The sequence below is a fragment of the Mauremys mutica genome, unplaced genomic scaffold, assembly GCF_020497125.1.
Source record: "Mauremys mutica isolate MM-2020 ecotype Southern unplaced genomic scaffold, ASM2049712v1 Super-Scaffold_100120, whole genome shotgun sequence".
NCBI lineage: Eukaryota > Metazoa > Chordata > Testudines > Geoemydidae > Mauremys > Mauremys mutica.
In genome coordinates, this window is record NW_025423273.1 from 525,294 (window position 1) to 549,496 (window position 24,203).

Consider the following 24,203-nt stretch of genomic DNA (forward strand, 5'->3'; position numbering starts at 1 on the left):
TGCGATGGGGTAAATGAAGGCAGAGGAGGATTGTTCCTCATGGGGTTTTTTTTGTGTGTCTCTGTGGTCCTGCTGGAGGAAGTATGATTTGAGTTTGTTTCAGTGACTTGGGTTGGGCTCAGGTTGTGACCCTGAGCACAGGGGTTCCTGCACTTTCTGCTCCTAGCCCCTCAGGGAGTGGACAATGGAGCAGTTTCAGAAAGTGGATAGAAAGTAGCCTAAGAAAGTGTAGTATAAGTGAGAAGAAAAACACCATAATCACCTCCCTGGTGGTCTAGTGGTTAGGATTTGGCACTTTTACTGCCAAGGCCTGGGTTCAATTCCCAGTCAGGGAAAAATGACTTTAAACCAAAAAAGCTTCAGTTATTCTTCACTTGCAATGTAAATAAATCCATGTTATTTTCCTGATTCCCCCATCTTCCCAGTGTCTCCATGGCAGGGCCGGCTCCAGGCACCAGCGCAGCAAGCAGGTCCCTGGGGCGGCCAATGGAAAGAGGAGGCTTCAGCGGCAATTCGGCCCTCTCAGTCCCTCTTGGAGGGAAGGACTTGCCAGCAGAGGTAGAGCTGCCATTGATTGCAGCTTTCTTATTTTATTTTTCTGCTTGAGGTGGCGAAAACACTGGAAGTGGCCCTGCTCCATGAAAGACAATTTGTTAAATCCCAGATGAGTGCAGTTCTATCAGTTCTCAGCCTGAGTCCTTAGGTCTTAATCCTGAGGCTATTGTCCCACCACGGGGCCATTTCCCACCTCTCTTTCCTAGGGAAGCACAATTTTCTTTGCAGACACAGGAACAGCAAGATCTTTCTCTGTCCCTTGTGCAAAGCAGGGGGCCAAATTCCATGGAAACAATGGACAAGCAGGGGGCCCTGGGCACATCCAGCCCTGGCCGTGAGATGTTCCCTCCCCTCTTTCTTTATGCCCCTGTTGTTATTTCATGGATTGTCTGGGATGGGGGAAAAGCTGAGTTCACTCCAGGTGGAGGGGGAAAGAACCCTGAAAATCTCAGGACCCAACCCCTGCCACCAGGATCACCGAGGTGCTAGGGATTTGAGTAGGAAAGGGACTGTGTGAATTGTCAAGGTGGGGAATGAATAACAATCTACAACTAGATCCACCTCATTAACCACCGACACAGGCTAATCCTGCTGCCGATAGAAGGGAAACTGGGAGTGAATCTTTGCTGTTCAGCCATGGAAACAGTGACCCAATTGCACCGCAGTGAATGTGCTGGGGAAAGCTGGACTTCACAGGCAGGTGGCAATAGCAGATCCTAGAAACACCTGGAGCTTCCCACACCACTTCTGCCACCAGGGTCAGGTGTTGAGCGACTCACAGCGCCCCTCCCCTCCCATTACCTTCCAGCAGGGGGTGGCAGCACCCCCCACCCAATGCAGGGGAGAGGGCTGAGTGCATCGCTGCACCCTGAGCCCAGGGCACCCACTCTCTCTGCCCCACACATCGAATCTGGCCCTGCTGCAAAGTGACCCCTAAGAACCAGCAGCCTCCAGGACAGCAGGTTTGGCCCTCAGAGCAGGGAATGTGTTCCCCATGCTGCTTTTAGGCCACTGGATGCTCTGGAAACAAGAGGGCTCTGAGTGTAACCCAGGGGTCAGCAACCTTTCAGAAGTGCTGTGCCGAGTCTTCATTTATTCACTCTAATTCAAGGTTCCGCATGCCAGTAATACATTTTAATGTTTTTAGAAGGTCTCTTTCTATAAGTCTATAATATATAACTAACTATTGTTGTATGTAAAGTAAATAAGGTTTTTTAAAATGTTTAAGAAGCTTCATTTAAAATTAAATTAAAATGCAGAGCCCCCAAGACTGGTGACCAGGACCTGGGCAGTGTTAGTGCCACTGAAAATCAGCTCATGTGCCACCTTCGGCACACGTGCCATAGGTTGCCTACCCCTGGTGTAACCCATAGCAAACAAAGACTATCTGGGGATGTAGCTCAGTGGTAGAGCACATGCTTTGCATGTATGAGGTCCTGGCTTGCATCTCCAGGTTGATTTTTTCACCCTGCTGCTTTGCTCATGCCCAGAGGGAATGTGGCCCAGCAGTCTCCCTGCAGGAGTTTCAATCCTGCTCAGTGAGGGGCAAGTGCCAATTGCATGGAAGGTCGGTGGGCGTTTCTGCTCCTATGTCTCCTCTGTACATTTAAGATTCCCACCAGCTGTGCTGCTTGGGACAAGGGTAGATGAGAAGGGTGAATCCTCCAGCACTGGAGGGAAAGGTCCCATCTGCACAGACTGAGAGGCCAGGAAACACAGGGGCAGTCAGTGCTCAGAGAGGAGGGAGGTCAGTGATGTACGCCCAGCAGGGGACACTGTCTTTTTGAGGCGAGTGCAGCTTGCTTGGGATGGTGCTGACGATGGTTAGAAAAAAGGCTGGAGTCAATGACAGACGAGACCACAGAAGGGGAAGGGGAATGGCAGCCCCACAGAAGGTCCTGGGTGCTCAGATGCCCCAGTTATTGCACCCTGGCCCGTCACAGAGAGAGAAAAGACCCAGCGGGACCCAGCCCCCCTACAGTGATCCCATGGACAAGAACCTGGCTGGGAGTGGGGTGAAAGCTCCCTGTGGGCAAAGGGGAGCTGAAAATCCCTCAGTGTCCTGGAATTTAAGCAACGGAAGCTTCAAACCCTGCATGGGTGGGGGCTGAGGTGCATCAGCAGAAGGTTGGGCTGGACGGGGCGGCAGGTTTGTATAATTTTTGGTAGTGCCCAGAATGGGACCAAGTCCTGCCCCACCCCCACCCCCACCCCACCCCAGCTTTAGGCCGATTCTCCTGATTCCCCTGAATCAGGCCCCACCCCTAAGAGGGCCCCGTGCCCAAGCCCTGGTACTGCGTACTGGCAAGAGCTGTACCGGGGTGGCCCGGCTTCCCCAGGGGGCAATTTAAAGGGCCTGGGGTTCCCAGCAGGGGCTGGGATAGGGCTGGGGTAGGGCTGTGGGGCTCTAGGGGCTATTTAAAAAGTCCAGGGCTCCCATTGCTTCTACCGCCCTGGCCCTTTAAATAGCCCCCAGAGCCCCGCCGCTTCCCCAGGGCTCCCTCAGCTATTTACAGGGCTGGGGCGGTGGAAGCAGGGGAGACCCGGGCCATTTAAATAGCCCCCAAGCCCCAGGCTGCTGCTGCTACCCCGGTGCTGACGGAGGGAGGAGGGGGCACTTACCGTACAGGGTGGGCTGTACCCTCTGTACCCGCACCCCCTGCCCTGCCCCCAGCCCCGCACCCCTGCCCTGCCTGCACCAGCCCCTGCCTCCAGCCAGCCCTGCACCCCCTGCCCACAGCCAGCCCCTGCTGCACACCCTGCCTGCACCAGCCCCGCACCCCCTGCAGCCAGCCCTGCACCCTGTGCCCTGTCTGCAGCCAACCCCTGTCGTACCCCCTGCGGCCCTGCCTGAAGCCAGCCAGCTCCCCACACCCCCCTGCCCGCACCAGCCCTACACCACCGGCCCTGCAACTCCTGCCCTGCCTGCAACCAGACCTGCACCTCCTGCCCTGTCTCCAGCCAACCCCTGCTGCACTCCCCTGCCTGAAGCCAGCCAGTCCCACACTCCTCTGTCTCCAGCCCTGCCAACCCCTGCCGCACCCCCCTGTGACCCTGCCTGAAGCCTGCCAGCCCCACACACCCTGTCTCCAGCCAGCCCCGCACCCCTTGCCCTGCCTGCAGCCAGACCCTACCTCCAGTCAGCCCCTGCCCTGCCTCCAGCCAGCCCCATGTCCACTGCTGCCCTGCAGTTCCCAGGGCAGTAACCCTGCACACCTGCTTCAATGAGGGGGGCAGGGAGCAGCTGGGACCCACACATGTGCACACCGTAGGGTGACCAGACAGCAAGTGTGAAAAATCGGGATGGGAGTGGGGGTTATAAGGATCCTATGTAAGAAAAAGTCCCAAAAATTGGGACTGTCCCTATAAAATCAGGACATCTGGTCACCCTAGCACACCCCCAGGGAGTGGCAGGGACCCACACATGTGAAACGGAGCTCGTTTCTAGTTCAGGCCCATCTTTTTAAAAAAGAACTTTAGGTAGGGTTAACATACACCCGTATTTTCCTGGACATGTCAGGCTTTTTGGTTCTTAAATCACTGTCTAGGAGGAATTTTTAAAATTTAAAAATTCCTCCTGGGAAAATACGGACGCATGGTAACGCTATTGGTACAAAAAATACATACTGTGGCACATCCCTTAAATCAGAACTTTTTATAGGGAACCGGTTCCTAAGGAATGAAAGTCTTTTTTATATATACATATATATATATCTATATAAATTTTAAGTTATCCCTGCCGGGGCCCGGCTGAAAATGACTGCCCAGAGTTCGAGAACTGTCCCTGTTCTCATTGGACAGTTGGGGAGAAGCCTGAAGTACAAAGAAGGGAAGTGACCTTCCCAAGGGCCTACACAGCAAGGTGGTGGCAGAGCCAGAAAGAGAAGCCAACAGTCCTGACTCCTGTTCTAATGGACAAAAAAAACCCAGAGAAAGGGCTAGAGCCCAGGAATCGAGATGGTGGGGAAATTTCATTGAAACCATTTCTGTCAGAAAATCCCCTTCAGACTAAACCAGTTTGTTTCTCGAAATCAAAACAAGTGGGATGAAAGTTCTTTGCACAAATATTTTGTTGCAAAACAAAAGCATCTCCTGTTTGTCAGAGTGTGTTAAATTGTCTCGTCGCACACAAAGAGGAGACACTTAGATCTCAAACATTAGATAAGATGCTTCAGTCTGAGCTAAGTAATTGCTGCTCTTAACAATTTCAAAATAAAAAAATACACATCAAATAGACTATTTCAGCTATTCTATTATGTCATAATCTGCTCGGAGTAAACGTGATAGGACACCGCATATTACACACTACTCCTAGTGATACTCTCAAATGGATCCCCACCCACCGTGAGGTAGGTAGGAGCGGATCATTATTATCCCTACTTGAAAGAGGAAGAAGCTAAGGCTGAGAAAGGAGAATTGACTTGTCTTAGGTCACACGGCCAGTCAGTGGCAGAGTTGGGAATAGGACCCAAGAGCCCTGATTTTCAAACTAACCATCGGATCTTGAATTTCAGACACTGAATGACCTGAGTAAAGTGCTCTCAGATGAGCTCCAGACCAACAACAGTGCACAATAAATATTCAGCAAGTATTTGAGGAGAACTGCAATGTTAGAGAGAATCATGAACTGCTCAGAGACCATTAATGCAGAGAAGCAGCAAAATTCATCAAACATATAACAGGTTCTGACTTATTTCCTTGGGCTTAAAAGAGAACAACAAGGACCTGAGTCTCCTCCCTGTCAATAACCCCCTGCTCAGCCAATCAGGGTAGAGACTGAGGATGGGAGGCTGAGGGTTCTCGCCCAAAGGACGGCCCAGGTCACCGGTGGGAATCACTGCCTGAGCACTATTTCAGCCCCACAATTTCGGGTGGACCTCCCACAGTGGGAGCTGCAGAGCATTCCCCTGAGACACATATGCACACCCCTCCTGGTGTTGGGAGGGGAACAGGAGAAAGGACAAAAGAAGCAAGAGACAAAGAGAAAGGTGGAAGGGATGGATGGAGGAAAAGGTGAAACCAAAAGGACAAACCCTAATGACCCCAGTGATTCTAATGGACAAAATCCAAGGTGCGCAATAAAATTCTGCCTCCTTAAGCTCGTGTTTTCCATGCCTAGAATTCAACAGTCACCAGATGGATCAGACTGAACAGGTTTCAAACCTCGAGGAGGCTCTTACCTTCTAAACAGGGATGGCTGTTTTCTAGTAAAATCAGGAAAAGGGAAGGAGAAAACTCGAAAGAGGTTCCTCCTGGCACTCACGTACATGAACCCGAATACTCTCTCAGTCCTCAAAGAGAGACCTGGAGAAGGAGACTTGCTGAAGCAAAGCCACGGGGGTCGCTGGGTGGTGGGGCTCAGACTTTTGGTTTCAGCCCCAGGCACCAACAAGTCTAATGCCAGGTCTTTGGGATCAATATGTGCCTTGGTGTAATTCATTGTCCTGTGTTATTTGGGGGTCAGAGTAGCTGAGCTAATGGCCCCTTCTGCCCTGAAACGCCATAAAAACATTTCCCTGGTTTCTCCTTGCGCCTGACAGACACCACGGTGAGGGGCCCAAGAGAAGATCCTGGACACCGCGCTCTGGCTCTTACTTTACTTGGGGACGTCAGCGCTTTCCTAGCAAAGCGGCTGCTAAAGCGCTGGATTTGGGGAACGGTTCGGCTCCGGTTCAGAGATCTGCCTGCGGGGTGTGAACCTGCCACGAGGAGCGGGAAACGCAACCAGCAACGGGAGGCGTTGGCTGAGCTCCAGGCTGCCCCCGTGTGGCCAAAGCTTAGAACTGAGCAGCGGAGTTTAAAGCTGGCGCTGGGAGGGACCTGAACACGCGGGGCACGAAGGCTCCTGCATGTAACACTTGTTGGGTGGGCAGCTGGGCGTAGCTGATTGCCGGAGTTCAGGGCTGCACCCCGGGGTGCTGAGCAGGTGTCTGTGCTTAGGTTGGCCTCGCTATGATGGTTTCTGGGAAGTTTGGGGTTGCCAGTCCCCCTAGAGAGAGGGGAACCAGGTCAGCCCAGGAAAGGAGGCTTTCAAAACTCTGGTACCGACTGGCCATGGGACTGCCCCTGTGAAGAGCCTCTGCAGCCCCGCCAGGGAGAGCCGGTCTCTCTTTATGCAGCCTCACCCATTCCTCAGGACAAGGGTTGTGCTCAAAGATCTGTGCCCCATGTTTTCACCTCCATGTGAAGCGCACAGAGCAAATAACCCTCAGTGCATCAGCTCAGTTCCAGGCTCCACTTCCACCAGCTCTGAGCGCAGAGCTCCCAGGCTGAAGCCTGAAGTTGGAAGCGGGAGACCCTGTAACCAGTCAGGCCCCGTGGCTGGTGCCTGTGATCCCAGCTCCGGGGGAGGCTGAGGCCAGCAAATCGCTTGAGCTCAGGAGTTGGGGGCTGTGCCGATCGGGTGTCCGCACTAAATTCGGCATCATGTCTCACTGAGGCTACGCTGCAGGGGTTATTCACAGGTGCAACCCCTCTACTGATCAGCACAGGAGTTGTGACCGGCTCCGTTCCTGACCTGGGGCGGTTCACCCCTCCTTAGGCAACCTGGGAACCCCAAGGTTCCCCGGGATCACCATATTGATGCCGAACTTAGTGCGGACACTAAGAGAGAGAGAGTTTGAGTGTAAGTTGGCCAACACAGAGAGAGAAACCTCGGAGGAAGAAAGAAACTCAGAACAGGGAGTCACCCTCATGGATCCAACTTTCTGCTAGGGAGCACACACCACTCCTGGCCAGAGAGATGATCAGCCCTCGCAAATGGCAACATCATATCCCTTGAAGCCAGCTAGTTTGGAAACCCACACCCAGGTAACGGGAAGTCCCTGCCTGGAGCCAGGAGGGCTGTGACCAGAGTCCTTCCCAAACCAGATACTTCTCTCACCGACAGAGACAGCTACTCTCATCCCAGCTGGGCAGGTCTTGCCTGGCATCAACAGGATTCACGCTGTCACTGCTCTTGCTCACTTTCCATCGCACCTCGGGGCTGGACTCCGTCCCCGCGACTTCTTTTCCCTTGGTATGAAACACAACACAAGAGGAAAAGAAAAAGCAATGGTGGCGAGACTCCTCTTCTCGCTACTCCCGCACCCCAGGGCTCCGGCTTCAACCCTCCTCCCATTCTGCCATCACAGCTACTATTAGAAATCTGCAGCCTGGGCTCACACCTGGTTGTCTCCCCAATCCTTGGCGCTGTCCAGCATGTCTCCCTCCACAGAAGTCACCTGGCCTCGTCTTAGACTCCATCTTCATATTGCTCTTCTCCTTCCCAGAGCTCCTGCTCTGCTCCTCAGACCTGTCTATGCTCAGCTCTGCAGGCAGAGGGGAAGGGGCACGATGGGAACACACACGCCCCATTCCAGACATCACACAGCATCCACAGGGCTACCAAACCACGTCACCTTCGGCCAAAACCACCCCCCACCCCAAGGGAGCAAAAACCCTTTGTGAGCTCAGCACACACAAGCCAGGAAAAGATTAACACCCCCACCCAGCCCAGCCAAAGTGGGAGCTTCCCCCACTTCCCGGCCACAGGTCCATGGGGCTCATGGATGGAGGAGTTTGGTGGGCAGTGAGGGTCCCTGAAGAACTAGCTCAGCATGTGAATGAGTGACTGGGATGTATGTGGGGGCTGGACTGTGGGTTGGGGTGTCCAGGAGGACCCCAGGGAAGGGACTAGGGGGAATAGGGACAGAGGAGGGTGGGGTTACCGAGGTGCATTGTGGGAATGTGGGATTTAGAGCCCAGAGTGGATGGGTGGGGGCGGGTTGGAGGACCCCCCAGTGGCTGAAAAGGGGAACCCGGCAGATTGGGGGGCAGCAGAGATGGAAGATGAGGAACCTCACACCCTGGGGATGGACTGGGGCAGGGGGGGGATGGGAAAGTGGGGCCCAGCAATGGAGACATGGGCTGGAATCAATTAGGGGCAGGGCGCTGAGGGGGAGGAGAAGGAGGGTGGGGTGCTGAGGACAGGGAGGAGGAGGAGCAGGGGGGGTCAGGGCGCTGAGGGGGAGCAGGGGGGGTCGGGGCGCTGCGGATGGGGGGGGCGAAGGCAAAGGCCGGGCAGAGCGGACAGGGTGGGGGAGGGGATGCCGGGGGCGGGGCTGGCGGGAGGGTCACAGCGGGGGGGGGGACACTGCCAGGGCAGGTTGGGGGGGGGGGCTGAGGGGCCCCGCGGCCCCAGGCGGCCGCTTGTGGGGCTGCTCCCAGGCAGCTCAGCCCCCCCACCGCTGCTGCCCCCCAGGAGTGAAGCCCTTTCACTCCGCGCTGCCTCTGCCCTGTGTCCCCCCCAGCCCGGATCGCACGTGGGATTCGAATCCCAACGGCCGCAGGGCCCATGCGCCGAGTCTCTGTCCCGCGCTCTCTCCGCCAGTCAGGGAGCGGGGAGGGGTGCGGCGAAGTGACGAGTTACGGCCCCTCCTCCAATAGAGGCCGCGTGTGAGAGAGAGAGAGAGAGAACTACAGACGAGCCAGGAACTACAACTCCCAGCCTGCCCCGGGGCGCCTCCGTCCTCTCCAGCCCAGGTGAGGGCGGGTCCCTGGGTCAACCAGACACCTCCCCCCCAACGCAACTCCTCACCCCCGCCCCGCCCCCAGAGAGCCCCGGCCCCGCCCCCTCCCGCCTGCTTCTCCCTTGGCCTCGTCTCTCCCCACTTGGGGGCGGGGCTGTTGGATGGAGCCATATGGAAATACGGGGGAGGGGCAGAGCTGGGAGCCAGGACTCCTGGGTTCTCCCTCAGCTCTGGGAGGGGAGTGGGGCGAGGGGGGTAGAGTGGGGGAGGGGCTGGGAGCCAGGACTCCTGGGTTCTCCCCCAGCTCTGGGAGGGTGGGGGAGGGGTTGGGGTGCCTGCTGCCCTCGCGGTGACCAGCAGAGCCCCCCCCCTGCAGCTTGCCCCCCAACCACGCGCTTGGTGTGTTGGGCTGTCCTTAGGATTTATGGTGCCCTAGGCAGGATTATTAAACTGGTGCCCCTGTGCCTGACTTGCTCTGAGCAACACAAACATAAGCTTACCGTATTGGAAAACTTGCCACATGCATGTTATTAAAACTGGTTTAACTTAATGAAGCACACTGTAGTGCTGATGGACTAGCACTAAAGAAGTAGCACTAGAGAAAAAATTCTGATTTGACAGAATGATGCAAATAATATATTTTTTTAAATTTGTCAACTTTTTATTGGAAATTTACATGAAGAGGTATTGAAACAAGGATTTGTTTTTAATTAAAAGCAATCTTTCTGGCTTTTTTGGCTGCAAAATCAGTAATGTCATCATATGACAAAGACAAAGTGATGTCTTGTTCGATTGCAAGAATAGCAAGACCAATCAAGTGTTCCTGACTCATTGTAGAGCGGAGATAGTTTTTAATGAGCTTTAGTTTTGAGAAACTCTGTTCTCCTGATGCTACTGTTACAGAAATTGTCAGTAGAATACGAGTGGCAATGTACACATTAGGATATATATATATATATATATATCTCAACAAGTTTGCTGGTATGAATAAACTGTACAATGTCCATCATTGATTTTGCATGTGGCAATATTGATGTCAGTGTACTCAGTTCTTCATACAGTTCAAGTCCATTTAAATCAAAACTATCAACGTGCTTCAGGAGGCTCTCTAGGTTCTTGCATTTTGTCATTAGTTGCTCTTGTTTTCCTATTTCGTTGAATTTAGTCCCACTCAGCCTGCTGCCAGCTGAGTGAATGGGACCCCAGGCCGACAGTGGGTTGAGTATCAGAGGGGTAGCCATGTTAGTCTGGATCTGTAAAAGCAGCAAAGAGTCCTGTGGCAACTTATAGACTAACAGATGTATTGGAGCATGAGCTTTCATGGGTGAATACCCACTTCATTGGATGCAGTGGGTTGAGTGGCTCAGCCAGGGTCTCAGCCAGCGGCCTGCTTAGCCCGCTGCCAGCCTGGGGTTCCTTGGGGGTCCCCAGGCCAGCAGTGGGTGCTGAGTGGGGCCGGCGGCCAGGACCCCGGCTGGCAATGGGGCAGCAGCCGGAACCCCAGAGCATCAAAAATCAGCTGGCATGCCACCTTTGGCACGTGTGTCATAGGTTGCTGACCCCTGCTCTATACCAGTGGTTCCCAAACTGGGGTTCGCGAACCCCTGGGGGTTTGCAGAACATTACAGGGGGTTCGCCAGAGGACCACGGGCACTGGAGACAGCAGGTGGGACCCGGTTGCAGGGCAGACACCCCGAGCCCCAGGGAGAGCGGGGCCGGGCAGTTGGGGCTGGCAACCCGAGTCCTGGCGGTCAGCAAGACAGCCAGCAGCCTGAAACCCAGTGCTCTGTGCGGGGCTGGCAGCCCGAGTAACAGGAAGAGTGGGGCTGGCAGCCTGAGCCCTGCCCCCATCAGCGGGGGAGCTGGCAGCCCAAACCCCAGCCTGAGCCCCAGGAAGAGCGGTGCAGGCAGTTGGGGCATTCGACACACTGAGGAAATTTAAACTTAAATCCCTGAAAATATTCATTTTTAGGAGGGGGTTCATGACATTTCACAATTTAGTGAAAGGGTTTCACGGGCTGTTAAAGTTTGGGAACCACTGCACTATACACTAGTAAGGATATGAGCATATTACAGTTGTTGGAGGGCTCTTATCAGGAGTAACAGGCTGTAGGAAAGTCAGTCAACATTTTTTGTTTCTCTGATGAAAACTGGCCCACTCCCTTCCCCATACCAAACTTGTCACTAATAATTGTCAACAACTTAATTTTCTGTTTTTGGCTAAGATATTGATTTTTTTTTAATTGAAATTGGATTCAGGATTGTTAGCAAGAATTTTTGGCAAACAAAGTTGTTAAATGACAATCTAAATGGCAACACAGTACTGCTTTCATGCTTGGCTCACCCCCAGCCTGCTGGTCCAACAGCTGCAGTAGAGGAGGAGATAGGTGGAAAACTGCAGGACCCCAAAATCCACCTCTTGGGGTGCAGAGTGGTAACAGCAGCAGCAAACCCTCAGGTCCGATCACACGCCAATAGGCACAACCGCCAGCCCAACGGACCATGGTGAAGTTAGCCCAGCATCTGATCTCAGGGACAGGTCACCCATGGAGCCACAGCAGCTCATCCTGCCCTGTGCAGCTCCCCCCGGATGAGGTGGATCGCTGGCAGCTGCCAGCCCGGGGGAGAGGCGCTCCCCAGCTAGGGTGACCAGATCCAGATGTCCTGATTTTATAGGGCCAGTCCTGATATTTGGGGCTTTGCCTTATATAGGCACCAGGAACCTATATAAGAAAAAGACCCCAAAATTGGGCCTGGCCCTATAAAATAGGGATATCTGCTCACCCTACCCCAACCCCCTGTCCTGATTTTTCACACATCTGGCTAACCCCAGCCCAGCCCCGTGTGACATTCCAATCCTGGCTGCCTGCCGAGAAAGTGAGTTACTTTCCCTTTCATTCCTCAGCAGGCAGCCAGGGAGGGGAGGGGGGAGAGAGGGGTGCTCTGTGGGGGGAGGGAGAAAGGAGGAGGTGCTCCATGGGGCAGGGGGGGAGAAGAATGGATGTTATGGGGGACAACAAAGGATACTGGTTCCAGAGCCGCCGAGCCGCCTCACCTCACCTCAGCCGGGGGGGAGAGAGTCACACTCACAGGTGAGCTCCTTCCCCAACCCCTCCCCCTCCCCTTCCCAGAGACCCCAGCAGCCAATCCCCTCCCTCAGACTGTGCTGCATTCGGCTCTCTCTAGGACCCAGCAGCCCTGCTCTTACATGCTCCACTGCCTCCCCTCTTTCCGGGCTCCGGGCAGAGCAGTGCCCCCAGACCTAGTGGTGGTGCCCTAGGCAGCTGCCTGTGGCTAAGGACGGCCCTGGTCCCCAACCAGACTAGTATTGGTTTTTCAGCAGAAAAATTTCAGTTTGAGGAATTTTGTTTTCTCAGTCAGACCTTGCCAAGGGAAGCAGGGAGAAAATTTTGGAGTTGCCTCCTTCAGAACAGCTTGGCCTAGACACTAGCTCTGGTTCACTGTTCTGGCCTTGCTCGGGTTGAGGGTATTTTAATACTTTGGGCAGGTCCCAGGGTGTTTGGGGGAGATGACGAGGATGTTCCCTTTTGAGATAAAAACTAAGAAATACAGCACTAGAGAATTTTTTTTTTTTTTAGAAATCTGGGATTTAGACATTTTATTTAAAGCAAGGGGGGATCTGAGTTTCTGAGAAGCTTTTTGTTTGATCTGTCATTGTACCAAAGGGGGAGATGGTTGTCTATAAAGGAGGGGTGAAGACTAAATGCACCCAATGAGGATGGGATTTGAACCCATGTGTGCAGAGCACAATGAATTAATAGCCCATCACCTTAACCACTCGGCCACCTCATGAGAAATGTCAAGAAAAAGACAGGAGGAGAAATCTAAGGCCAGCAGAGCTAGGGACAACAAAGAGTTTTTAAATACTAAGCGGAAGCAGGGGCTGAATGAGCTCCCCCCTCACATCTAGTGAGGAGCTGGGGGAAAGACTTCAGGAACAGACCGTGTTTGCACAGACACACCTAGTCTGCCTAGCTATGCAGCATGATGGGGCCGCTGGTGGCGGGTTACAAATCACTTTAGGATTGAGTGGAATGAAATGTTATTATCCTTCCTGCATGAGTGAAGGGCAGCAGAACATACCTAGTCGGTCCTGATGGAGGGGTAGGTGGGTGAGGAATAGCTTTTATTGGACTGCATAGAAGTGATTAAGAACGTCATCCTAAAACAGTGGTCCCCAAACATTTCACACTGTGCCCTCTTATCCAGTTGAGGGAGGGCAAAACCAGAGCTTCAGGGATTCAGCCCTGGGTGGTGGGGCTCAGAATTTTGGCTTCAGCCCCAGGCCCCAACAAGTCTAATGCCAGCTCTGGCAATCCCATTAAAACAGGGTTATGACCCACTTTGGGGTCCTGACTCACAGTTTGAGAACCACTGCTCTGTGCTAAAGGGAGAGAGTTTTCGTGTGCGTGTAGTTAATCCACTTCCCCAAGAGGTGGCAGCTATATCAGTGGGAGAAGCTATATCAGTGGGAGAAGCTATAGTACTGGGTGTTCAAGCTGTGGTGGTTACCACGTTTATGAAGTTTAATCAAACCCCATTTTTAAAACCACCTGTGGTCTGGGAATGGCAAAGGAGCTCGATGAAGCAGGGTCTGTCCTGCAAAGTCCTGGAGATCACGATTCCATTATACTGTTGTGATGGGGGTAGAGCTCAATGGTAGAGTAATTAACTGTAATTCAAGTGGTTCTTAGTTCAAAGCCCCGTACCCTCTTATAACCTTCTTTCTTTTTTTAAAAAAAAGGAAAACATTTTCATTTCGATTCTCCATTATGTTCAGGAGCTCCACTATACGGGGGTGCTTGATATGGATGTAAACACTCAACATTTTGCTGTCCAAATGCATAAAGGAGACTAATTTCTGAAAAACGGAGTGTAGCATTGGGAGCAGCATCTGATGTTTTCCTGTCTAGCCGGCTTGCTGCCTAGAACGAACGCTCCTTGAGTGGGGTGATCCACAGGGAGTAGCTCAAATCTCCAAAGTGCCTGGCCAGGGGCAGGACATTAGCACAGCAAGGGAGGGGTGTAGCAGTGACATCACAAAGGCCTTTTGCAGGACCTCAGACTATTGGTCAAAGGTGAGGGGGAGGTGGTGACCTCACAGAGAGATGCTGACATCAGGCAGGCAGGACAGGGGTGAGGGGCCAGGGAAACCTCAGAGACCCCTGTGGCTTTGCTTCAGCGAGTCTCCTTCTCCAGGTCTCTCTTTGAGGACTGAGGCCTGGTCTACACTAGGACTTTAATTCGAATTTAGCAGCGTTAATTCGAACTAACTGCTCAACCGTCCACACCAGGAAGCCATTTAATTCGAACTAGAGGGCTCTTTAGTTCGAATTCGGTACTCCACCCCGACAGGTGGAGTAACGCTAAATTCGACATGGCTAGCTCGAATTAGGCTAGGTGTGGATGCAAATCGAACTTAGTAGCTCTGGGAGCTATCCCACAGTGCACCACTCTGTTGACGCTCTGGGCAGCAGTCCGAGCTTCGATGCTCTGAGCAGCCACACAGGAAACGACCCGGGAAAATTTGAATTCATTTTCCTGTCTGGGCACTTTGAATCTGACGTCCTGGCTGGACATCGGGGCGAGCTCCGCAGCACCTGCAACGATGCAGAGCTCTCCAGCAGAGGAGTTCATGTTATCTGTGAATAGAAAGAGGGACCCAGCATAGACTGACTGGGAACTCTTCGATCTGATCGGTGTGTGGGGCGAGGAGTCTGTGCTTTCGGAGCTGCGCTCCAAAACACGGAATGCGAAGACCTACGAGAAGGTCTCCAAAGCCATGAGAGACAGAGGATACAGGCGGGATGCAACGCAGCGCCGCGTGAAAATCAAGGACCCCAGACAAGGCTACCAAAAAATCAAAGCGGCAAACGGACGCTACGGAGCCTGCCACCACTGCCCCACCAGTGACCGTGGACTCTGATGATGGGACAGTGTCGACGGACAGTTCCTCGACGATGTTCACGGACGGGGAAGATGAGGAAGTGTTTGGGGAGGACGAGGCAGGCGAGAGCACTTACAACGCTGGTTTCCCCGACAGCCAGGATCTATTCATCACCGTCACGGAGATCCCCTACCAACCCTCCCCGGCCATGAACCCGGATCCTGAATCAGGGGTAGGAGCAGTCGGTAAGTGCTTTAACCATGTTAACTTTTATTCTTAATATAACAGGAATCTGAAGTGTGTGAGAAGGAGGTCTCTCTATATATGGTGATAGAACAGAAATCCTCCTGGGAGATCTCCACGAAGCTCTCCTTCCGTTAATCGATAAGCATCAGCAGGAGGTTCCTGGGGAGAGCTGCCTTATTGGGTGCTCTGTGATAGCACCCTTTTCCGCGCGAGGCTTTCATGCGGTATTCAGGGAGCATTGCCTCCCCGAGCACGGCTGCATCGGTCCGTGGTTCGTGATAGATTTCACGCAGCATGCGCTCTCTATCTCCTTCAGTGCCCGTCCTCACGGTGATCTCGCTAGGAGACTCATGCATCTAAGTAGTGGAATTACTGTTATGGTGCGCCTGGTCCAAAGTATTTTTAATAAATCCACGGACAGACGGCATAGCACAGACTCAGCACGCAGCTGCGTGACGAGCGTAACGGAAAGCCAAAGAATCAAATGGACGCTCATGGAGGGAGGGGGGAATGAGGACGCAAGGTATCCCACAGTTCCTGCTGTCTCTGAAAATCATTTGCATTCTTGGATGAGCTCCAAATGCTTCTAGGGTCAAACACAGTGTCTGCGGTGGTTCAGGGCATAGTTCGGCAATTTGCGCACACACCCCACCCACCACCAGAAGTGAAAGCAATCCTCTGTTGACTCTTTTACATGTCACCCTATCTTTACTGAATGCTGCAGATAGACGCGATGGTGCAACACTCAACACCAACATCCTTGCTCCCCCCACGCTATGGATGCCTGATGGTACAAAAAGATGGGTATCCGTCCTCTTCATCAGCCTATTAGCACATGGGGCAGTGCAAAAGGGCTGGTAACCATGCCGACTAGCATCAGTAAGGTCAATCAAGGGCGCCTGTCCCTAATTTTTCATGGCAGATGGTGCAATATGGCTGGTAACCGTCCTCATCATTGCAACAGGGGGCTGAGCTCCATCAGCCCCCACCCTTCATTGTAAATAAAAGATTCAATTGCCCCTGGACTAGCAGAGGGATGATGGGCTCCTTCATCCACAGTCCTTAATGTCCTGCCTGGGCTATCATTGCAGCTGGAGGCTTCCTTCTACTCATTTCTCACAAACAAGTCACTGTGTCTTATTCCTGCATTCTTTATTACTTCATCACACAAGTGTTGGGACAATGATATGGTAGCCCAGGAAGGCTGGGGTAAGAACGGAATGAACAGGTGGTGTTGTTGCAGGAGCACCCCCTGTGAATAGCATACAGCTCATAATTTATGCAGGATCGGACACAGAGCAGCTGTGCTCTCTGGTTCTATGATACAGTGGTTCTGTAGTACACTTGCCCATAACCTAGGCAGGACTGATTCTATTTTTAGATACCAAAAAGGAGGGATTGATTCAGGGAGTCATTCCCAATTTTTGCTTTTGCGCCCCTGGCTGCTCGGCCAGGGGCATTTATGACAGCACCAAATGGGGCAGTGCAAAAGGACAGGTAACCATGCCCATCTTATTACCAATTTATGGTATGGTAGATGGTACAATATGGCTGGTAACCATCTTTGCTGTCATGCAAAAGCAAAAGCATGCTGCTGTGTAGTGCTGCTGGCCCGCCTCTGTCAGCGGCATCTAGTACACATACGGTGACATACACAAAAGGCAAAACAGTGTCCATGGTTGCCACGCTATGGCGTATGCCAGGGCAATTCTGGGAAAACGGGCTTGAAATGATTGTCTGCCATTGCTTTCCCGGAGGAAGGAATGACTGGCGACATTTACCCAGAATCCACCACGAAAATGATTTGTGCCCCAGCAGGCACAGGGGTCTCAACCCAGAATTCACAGAGACAGCCTAGACTCAGTTAATTGTTCGCAAAAATGTATCTTTGCAAGGAATTCACTCCCTGTTTCCCATCTCACAGCTTCCACTGTCTCCAGACCTGCCACAGCATCCCCCTCGCAGAGGCTGGCAAAGATTAGGCGGCGAAAGAAAAAGACAAGGGACAAGATGTTCGAGGAACGTATGGGCTGCTACCTAGCAGAGGCGGACCAGCAGAGCCAGTGGAGGGAGACCGTCTCTCTGTGCCAGCGCTCACACAGCGAACGGGAGGAGAGGTGGCGTGAGGAAGACAAGCAGGCGACTGAAACGCTGCTTGGACTAGTGAGGGAGCAAACGGACACGCTCAGGTGCCTTGTGGATGTTCTGCAGGACCGCAGGACGACAGAGCCCCCCTGCAGTGTATCTGCAACCGCCCTCCCCCGCCACAAAGTCCCATACCCCCCTCACCGAAAATAATCAGGAGGAGGGGCGGCCGGGGACGTGAATACTGTCACTGCACCACAGCACAGTGCTCAAGTACCCAAAAGCTCTCATACCCTACATTTGCCGAAGTCCTTCACTTCCAGACTCACAGTAGTCCCAATCCCAGTCCCATCCCCTAACTGTCTACTTAATTAATAAAAATGCTTTGCTGTTAATTACTGTTTCCGTTATGTTTTTTCAAAGAAGACTGTGTTTGAATGGGGGGCGTGGGGAAGGGGGTGGTTAATTGCATAGGACAGTCACCTTTCCCAGGGTACAGACATGGGGGTAGGATCAGCAGCGGGTCACACACACGGTGCAGTCAGTAGGCACCCTGGTCGTTATGGGAGGTGGTTTCCAGGATCTGTGTGGGCGGGGGAGATGTGACTTTGCAGCGGAGGAGGGCGGTTACAGATCTTATACAGCGGTCCTTGTCCTGGACCGCTGAGTCACGCAGCTGAGGAATCTGTATCCGTCCTCCTCCACCACAAGGTCACATATCCGCCCGCACACAGAATTCCATAAAGAGGGATGGCAGGCTCCGTTGAAAGAAGCATTCCGGCACTGCAGACCGCTCTAGGAGCAGGAGCCTGTCATTTCTTGAGTTTAGAGGCGGTCTTTACATCACCGCACACCCTACCCAGCACAGTCTGCCTCCCAGTTTCAACCCTTTCATGAAAAGTCATGAATAAAGAAACCTTTGTTAAGTAATAATGGGACATGTATTTTATTTTTACACGTGTGCTGGAAGTGGGGGTAACGGGGTGAACGGGGTATGTAACCGAAGAGGAGAGTCAACAGTAACTGGGTAAAGAAACAGGGGCAGGTTCAGCTTCTCTGTAAAGAAACTGAACAGTCACAGGTCACGCTGCTCGCTGCTCGCTGGTATTTGAAGAGTTCCTTGTCGCTGTCCCAGGCGCCTGTATAGGGCTTCATGAGCAAGTGCATTAGCGGGCAGGCTGGGTCCCCGAGGATGACTATAAGCATCTGCACATCCACAACAGTTATTTCGTGGTCCGGGAAGAAACTACCTTCCTGCAGGCGTCTGAGCAGCCCACAGTTCCTGAAAACACACGCATCATGAACCTTGCCCGGCCACCCGACGTTGATGTTTGTAAAACGTCCCCTATGGTCCCCCAGTGCTTGCAGCACCATTGAAAAGTAGCCCAATTTCTCATCAGCTGACTGTGGAAGAGGTGAACGATAAAGTGCGAGGAGGAGAAAACGGCGATGATCGCAGCGGGCTCCATGCTTGCAGTGCTGTGGCGTCCGCGCTGTCACTGACCAGAAAAGTGCACGAACAGATTGCCCGCAGGCGCTTTCAAGGAGGGAGGGAGGGAGGTTGTGATTGACGGTTCAATGACGACACTTACCCAAAACCACCCTCGACACATTTCTCCCCCCAGCAGGCATTGGGGGCTCTACCCAGCATTCCAATGGGCAGCGGGGACTGCGGGAACTGTGGGATAGCTTCCCACAGTGCACCGCTTCCAAAGTCGACGCTGGCCCCATGAATGTGGACTCAGAAATTCGAATTAGTGTATTTAGTATGGATACACAAATTCGACTTCATAAGGTCGAATCCACAAATTCGAACTAAGTTGATTCGAAATAGTCTTGTAGTGTAGACAAGGCCTGAGAGAGTATTCGGGTTCACATACGTGAGCACCAGGAGGAACCTCTTTTGAGTTTTCTCCTTCTCTTTTCCTGATTTTACTAGAAAACAACCGTCCCTGTTTAGAAGGTAAGAGCCTCCTCAAGGTTTGAAACCTGTTCAGTCTGATCCATCTGGTGACAGTTGAATTTTAGGCATGGAAAACACTAGCTTAAGAGGCAGAATTTTATTCCGCACCTGGGCTTTTGTTCCTTAGAACCACTGGGGTCATTAGGGTTTGTCCTTTTTGTTTCACCTTTTCCTCCATCCATCCCTTCCTCCTTTCTCTTTGTCTCTTGCTTCTTTTGTCCTTTCACCTGTTCCCCTCCCAACACCAGGAGCAGTGTATGTGTGTGTTTGTGTGTGTGTTGCGGGGGAGTGCTCTGCAGCTCCCACTGTGGGAGGTCCACCCAAAAATGTGGGGCTGAAATAGTGCTCGGGCAGTGATCCCACCGGTGACCTGGGCCATCCTTTGGGCTCTCTGGTGAGAACCCTCAGCCTCCCATCCTCAGTCTCTACCCTGATTGGCTGAGCAGGGGGTTATTGACAGGGAGGAGACTCAGGTCCTTGTTGTTCTCTTTTAAGCCCAAGTAAATAAGTCATAACCTGTTATATGTTTGACAAATTTTGCTGTTTCGCTGCATTAATGGTCTCTGAGCAGTTCATGATTCTCTCTAACATTGCAGTTCTCCTCAAATACTTGCTGAATAATTACTGTCACTGTTGTTGGTCTGGAGCTCATCTGAGAGCACTTTACTCAGGTCATTCAACGTCTGAAATTCAAGATCCGATGGTCAGTTTGAAAATCAGGGCTCTTGGGTCCTATTCCCAACTCTGCCACTGGCTGGCTGTGTGACCTAAGACAAGTCAATTCTCCTTTCTCAGCCTTAGCTTCTCCCTCTTTCAAGTAGGGATAATAGTGATCTGCTCCTACCTACCTCACGGTGAGTGGAGGATGGGGATCCATCGGAGAGTGTCACTAGGAGTATCAGAGGCGTAGCCGTGTTAGTCTGGATCTGTAAAAGCAGCAAAGAGTCCTGTGGCACCTTATAGACTAACAGACGTATTGGAGCATGAGCTACTGCACATGAGTAAGCAAAGAGAACAAACCCCCAATCCCCCCTGTGCTTTGGGAGCCAGGTTTGCGGTGGGAATTCTGTAGCTTAGATGACTTCACGCCTGGACATTGGGATTCTTTACCAGTTTCTCTGGCGCTGGGGCAATTTTGTGCTCACAGCTGTGATGGCCGAGTGGTTAAGATGTTGGAGTTGAAATCCAATAGGGTTCCCCAGCGCAGGTTTGAATCCTGCTCACAACGAGGCCTGTGTTTTAGCCAGTCCCTCACCTGGGCAACACCTCTGTACAACCCCCTGAGACACTCTCAATTCTCTCCCCACCCCAAGGAAATCCTGTTCTGCTCCTTTCATAGAGATCCCTGGGACACCCCCTCACACTGTGTCCCTGAGGGGTCAGGCAAACTCTCAGCACCTGAAGCCTCTGCCACTCACCTGGTGCCCCATAGATCAGCCATAGCCCTGGTTCTGCTCCTCTCTAGGGTGTGTGAAAGGAGCCGAGTCAGCGACTCCATGGGAGCTAGGGGGGGCTGCAGAACCAACAGAGGAAAAATAGGTGCTCAGCACCCACTGGCAGCCAGATCTCCCCCCCGCCCCGGCCTTCAACTACAGGCCTTGCTGACAAGCTCCTCCTCTTCCCCTTCAGCACCTCCCACCTGCCAGTGATCAGCTCTTCAGTGGGGGGTGGGAGGGGGAGGAGCAGGGACAGCAGGAGGTGGGGGAGGGAGAGGAATGGGGCAGGAAGGTGCAAGCCGGGAAGAGATGGGACAGGGGTGGGGGCTTGAGGGAAGGTGGGGAGTGGGGGCAGGGCCTGGGGTGGAAAGGAGGGGATTTGTCCTGGGCCCTGCACCCCTTTAGGGCCGGCTCTGCAGGGAAACGCTGTCACAGTGACAATACAACTGACCAGCATTGCGGGGGAGGCTGAGGGAGATCCGCACTCACCAGGTCTCTTCTCTCCCCCACGGTGAGCCAGACACTGCTCTCTCCTGGCTCTCACTCTAGCAGCTGGATGCCAAGGAGCCATTTCCCCATAGGAAGTGCATTGAGTGCCCCTGCGGTGCTGGGGGGCTGGCACTGCTGCTGCCTGTGGGGCTGGCAGGGGGGCTGATGTCTGCACAGACTCTCAGCTGCCAGGCCGGAGGGGGCACTTGGGACCTTACCAGACTGGCTCAGTGAAGACGGGGGGTTGACAGAGCAATACAGACGCTCTCCAGAGCACGGAGCAGCAGCCGCCCATGCAGCCAGGCAATGAGCATTTCCCAGGGCCTGGAGCCGAGGGGGAGGCGGCAGCTGCTGTTCCAGCTCCTCGGGGACAGGCCTTGTCAGCCAACAGCCACTTCTTACTCCCCACAGCTAAGGGCGCCGGGTTCCTCCGGTGGGGGTGTGGAGCAGCCGTTCGTTTTCCTGTTCGCACTCCTCTGCGCTGTGAAAATCGCGGAGGGGAGGCAGAAGCCCCACGAACCTCCCGACATGACGCCCAGTGGGGGAAGCCAGGACAACAGGGTGGGGCGGCAAGTGGTGGCCAGACTCTCACCGCCAGGGTCTAGTCTAGCTCAGGGTCCAGCTCAACCTCCTCCCCGCGCCACTGGCCCCCAGTCCCCTTCCGCCACCAGGTCAACCCGGGCACTAGGGCAGGAACGGGGTGAGGCAGCAAGTCAAGCTGAGCAAGGCAGGCAAAAGCGAGTCTTGTCTTCATGGGCCGCTCACAATGACGTCCTTTTTGTGTGCCATAGCTGACAAAACCATCCAGACAGAGAAGCAGCAGGCCACAAGACTGCTAAACAGCTTCCAAAGTAGCTCAGTTAGGAGAGTGTTAGCCTGAAAATGTAATGTTCCTGGTTCAATCCCAGGCTTTGGCAGGTCCTTTCATCCCTCTTTGCGCAGGGGTGGCCTGTTTTCTGGGAGCACAATGGTGTCTGCACCCAAGGTGAATCCCTTATCTTCAGCTCCGCAGTAGGCAAAGATAGCATGGGCTTCTGTGCTGAGCAGTGGCCTTTTGCCTCGGGCTCTTAAATCCAGACACCAGAAGCTCTGTGGATGTGCCCCTCCCTTCACTGCACCTCACCCCCAGCTGCTGTCCTGGGTCAGTGAAAACCCAGAGTTCACCTCTCACCTCCTGGGGGGAAAGCCCCTTTCTCCCTCCGCTGGCTGGCCACATTGCCGGCCACTTGCCGTTCCCCCTGTCACCGCTCTGCTGGCCACCCTCTCTGCTCTGGGACGTCTTGTGGTCCCACCAGGAGCGGAACAGGCTCCCTAAAAGCAGGGCCGCCCAGAGGATTCGGGGGCCTGGGGCAAAGCGGGGGAGCGGACATAAAAAAGGCGCCATCTGCTGCAGCTCTTGTACTCACTGGGCGGCGTCCGAGTCTTCAGTGGCGGCGGGTCCTTCACTCGCTCCGCGTCTTCGGCAGCACTGAAGGACCCGCCGCTGAAGTGCATCCGAAGACCTGGACTGCTGCCGGGTGAGTAAAAATTAAAAAGGCGCCTCTAGCCAGGGAAGGGATTCTCAGCCAGGGCTTGCGCGGCCCCTGTGGGACCCAGGGCCTGGGACAAATTGCCCCACTTGCCCCCCCAGGGTGGCCCTGCCTAAAGGTAGCGGCCACCAGAGCCCAGACAGTAGCTCCACCCCTTCCACTCAAGGCCACGCCCCTGTACCACCCCTCTCCCCAAGGCCCCGCTCCAACACTGCCTCTTCCCCCAAGACCCCGCCTCCCGCTCACTGCTCTCCGTCCCCTCCCCTCCTCAGTCGCCCTTACGGTCATTACAAAGTGGCAAGGCAGAGCCCTCCCATTTTTAAAAGCCCTGGGGTGTTGTTCCCCCCTGTTCAGGCACCCCTGTGGCCCTGCACTTTGCACAGCTCTCCCTGATTTCAGCTGTTGGTGAGGGAGCCTCACTGCTAGCGCAGACTGGGCAGTTTCTTGCATGAGAGACACTCTCCCAAAGCAGGACTAACGCTTAGAGCTGGTTCTCAGTGATTTCAGATCTGTTGGTCTGCAGCAAGACTCTCCATTGAGTCTTAACCAGCTCTGTTATTACACAGGGAAGAACAAAAGGGTCAAATGGTGCCTTGAACCCTTAAGAAGAATCCACCCCACCAAGTACCAACACTTATCGCTACCTGCTCTCAGCTCCATGGAGAATGTTTTGAGGTCACTCCTCGCCTGTATCAACCTAGGGGTCCGGGAGAATCACAGTTAACAGGTGCTCCAGTGGTGCAATTGGTTAGCGCACAGTACTTATAGGGCAGTGCTGAGAGGAGCTATGCTGAGGTTGTGAGTTCAAACCTCACCTGCAGCACTGGTTTTCATTAACCAAGTGGCTTTCACCCACTTGTTTGGCCCTGTGGAAGGTAGAATTCCAGCCCTGGGCCACTGAGGAGGGGAGGAGTCAAAAATGCCCCCTTCAATTATTACCTCCTCTCCAGAGCGCAGGTGAGAATCTACCATCCTTTCTCCCCCACCTCCCCCCAGCCCCTGTGCCAGGACCCCTCAAGCAGAGCCTGGAGTCCTGCCCATCCTTGGCCCCTGAGCCTGGAGGGAGAGGAGCAAGGAGCCATTGTTAGAGGGCTTTCCCTTCCCCTGCCCACTTCCCTGGCTCTTGTCACGCAGACAGCAAGCAGCAAAAGACCAGAAGTCAGAAGCGCAGACAAAGGGATGTTTACTGGGGTTAGTTTCCAAGCAAGCAGATTCCGAAGCCCTTCACACCAGTCGGGCTTATCTCTATAGACCGACAGAGTCTGTTCCCCAGTGTCCCCCTTCCCAGCTCTGACACCGCAGAGCGTTTACCCCACATCCCTACAGACAATTCTTTCCTGGGTGCTGGCGGGTGAGTCCTGCCCACATGCTCAGGGTTTAGCTGGTCGCCATATTTGGGGCCGGGAAGGAATTTTCCTCCATGGCAGGTTGCCAGAGACCCTGGGGGGGTTTCACCTTCCTCTGCAGCGTGGGGCACGGGTC

At 53.7% G+C, this 24,203-nt stretch overlaps 4 non-coding genes across 4 annotated transcripts; 3 read left to right on the forward strand and 1 right to left on the reverse strand.

The window, feature by feature from the left end:
- Positions 1–263: 263 nt before the first annotated feature.
- TRNAK-UUU lies at positions 264–335 on the forward strand. The gene has a single exon. It is a non-coding gene; the product is annotated as a tRNA-Lys (tRNA).
- A 12,460-nt stretch (positions 336–12,795) lies between these two features.
- Positions 12,796–12,878, reverse strand: TRNAN-AUU. The gene has a single exon. It is a non-coding gene; the product is annotated as a tRNA-Asn (tRNA).
- Positions 12,879–20,413: 7,535 nt separating this feature from the next.
- Positions 20,414–20,495, forward strand: TRNAS-UGA. Its single transcript has one exon. It is a non-coding gene; the product is annotated as a tRNA-Ser (tRNA).
- Positions 20,496–23,450: 2,955 nt separating this feature from the next.
- On the forward strand, positions 23,451–23,544 carry TRNAI-UAU. The gene is made up of 2 exons: positions 23,451–23,488; positions 23,509–23,544. It is a non-coding gene; the product is annotated as a tRNA-Ile (tRNA).
- Positions 23,545–24,203: the final 659 nt, after the last annotated feature.